At 43.8% G+C, this 2,443-nt stretch overlaps 1 pseudogene; it reads right to left on the bottom strand.

Annotated features, from left to right (window-relative positions):
* Positions 1-294: 294 nt before the first annotated feature.
* Positions 295-2,241, bottom strand: LOC109760617 (probable LRR receptor-like serine/threonine-protein kinase At3g47570; annotated as a pseudogene).
* Between the last annotated feature and the right edge of the window lie 202 nt (positions 2,242-2,443).

Raw genomic sequence — 2,443 nt, 5'->3', positions numbered from 1 at the left:
GGCAACGTTCTGGTCCACGGACCAGGACGTCCACGCGCGGTGGGGCGTACGCCCATACAATTTGGGCCCACGAAACCGGCCCTATTCCATACAGTATAGCCATCGTACGATTCTTTCCCAGTGTTTCCGTTCAGGCGTGTCAGACCCAATTGTTCGAATCCCAAGTCACGAATGGACGCCGATGATTTCGGGAGCATCTGAGCTCGAGCACCGAATCATTTTATCTGCCTTGCCCATACTTGTCTACTTATTCAGTCATTTCATCCCTTTCAAGTAACACCATCATGGGTCTCTTTAGTGTTCCTCTCCAGGTGCCACATATCCAATTGTCCCTCCAACTTCATCTAGGCTTTTAGGACTTAGCAGACCTAGTGATAGAAACTTCGCTGAGCCAAAGTCACTGAGCCGTGCAGTCATGTCATCATACAAAAGGACATTGTTTGGCTTCAAATCACAATGGATCAAAGGAGGCGTCAGTTCATTGTGAACATAATCAAGAGCAGAAGCCACATCTACTGCTATGCATATCCTCTGCCCAAAGCTTAGCACTTTGTCTGGGATTCCATTGTGTTGCTCCGAATGCAACCATCTCTCCAGGCTGCCATTAACCATGAACTCAAAGATCAGTGCTTTGAACTCATGGTTTTGTGAATCCAATGTTGAGCACAGTGTCACAGGCCGCATTATATTTCTATGGCGGGTGCTTCGCAGCACTTCACACTCAATAAGGTAACTATTGTATCCACCAGGTTCATTCAAGTTGAATACTTTGATGGCAACTAGGCTCTTGTCGGACTTGAACCTACAAACATAAACTGAACCAGTACAAGTTGAGCTGATAGTATGGACCAAAGAAAACCAGTTGGTAGCTTTAAGAATGTCCTCGTATGACACTCTCTTCAGCTTCTTCTCGTCATGGCACGGGGCTGTATGCACTTCTCTTCTATTAGGAAACATCTTGGACACAAGATCCCATCATGAAAATGGAAACGACCCTTTCTTCCAAATAGTGAGCATAAACCATATCAAGACTAGGGAACCAATAGTAAGTGGTGGTAGTACAATTAGCAACGAGGTCACCAGCAATGACAGATGATGCTTCACTTTAGTTGCTGAACCTGAGATGCCAGGACAAATTGGTAACGCTAGCCTGGGGGAATTTCAGCAGAGTCCCTTGTTGCCATCCAAAACTACTGCAGCAGAATGCGTGAAGATACCACTTGCAGGAACAACCCCTTCCAAGTTGTTGTAAGAGAGATCAAGTTGCTCTAGCTTATCAAGTTGCTCAAAGAATTTGGGCACGACACCGGATAAGCCATTGTGAGAAAGATTAAGCTGCCGGGTTGATACTAATAGATGCCATCTTTCTGGAATTTGTCCATGAAACCTGTTTCCTTCGATGTGAAGGGAAAGTAGACCACTACCAATGCCATATGTACCAAGTACCGGTGGTAGTTCCCCTGTGAGATTGTTGTGTGAGAAGTCCAGACTCCAGGCGAATAGAAGGTCAGCAAAAAGTCTGACTGATATCGAGCCATCAAGATTGTTTTGAGACAAGTTTAGTTCAAAAAGCCCCATGCACTGAGCTAAACTACCAGGTATATTTTCACTCAAGTTGTTACCATCAAGGTGAAGTTCAGAAAGTTGAGTAACATCACCAATTGAGGGAGGAATCTGACCTGATAATTTGTTCTTTGACAGATTTAGGATATAGAGGTTTCGTAGCTTGCCGATGGAAGAAGGTATGCTTCCAGAAAGAAAATTGCTTTCCATCCCAAGCGAAAAGAGATTAACAAGATTGCCAATCTCTACAGGTATGGAGCCTGAAATTTGGTTTGACCCAAGCGATAAATCTTCTAGCCTCCTGGAAAGATTAACAATGGATATAGGTAGGCTGCCATTTAGAGCATTCCTTTCCAAGGACAACTTTGTCAGCTGGGTGCAATTTGCCAGAGATGTAAGAAATGACCAGTCATGTGCTTCTAGCAAGTTCCTTCCTAAATCTAACTGATGCAAGTTTGACAAGGAACCAAGAGATGGAACAGATCCATGTAGCGAGTTGTTTGAAAGATCAAGTATTTGAAGATTTAACATGTTGGCTAGTGAAGCAGGGATCAGGACGTTTAGTCTGTTGCTTCCCAGGATAAGCAACTGGAGGTTTGATAGCGAGTAACCAATGTGAGATGGTATCTGTCCAACAAGTGTATTGCTGCCTACGCTAAAGTAACATAGTGATGTCATGTTGTAAATAGACGACGGGACACTCCCTGATAAACTGTTGAAACTTAGATCAAGCTCAAGAAGTTCTTTAATGTGACTCAAAGTCTCTGGAATTAATCCAGATAACCTATTTCGGCCGAGCAATATAGAAGTGAGGGAAGAAACATTTCCTATTGAAGGAGGTATGCTCCCAGAGAGGAAGTTGTCTGTCAGACGAAGAAAT

This window comes from Aegilops tauschii, chromosome 7, assembly GCF_002575655.3.
Source record: "Aegilops tauschii subsp. strangulata cultivar AL8/78 chromosome 7, Aet v6.0, whole genome shotgun sequence".
Classification (NCBI taxonomy): domain Eukaryota; kingdom Viridiplantae; phylum Streptophyta; class Magnoliopsida; order Poales; family Poaceae; genus Aegilops; species Aegilops tauschii.
The sequence above is the reverse complement of the archived record's forward strand: the minus strand, read 5'-3'. Positions and strand labels throughout refer to the sequence as shown.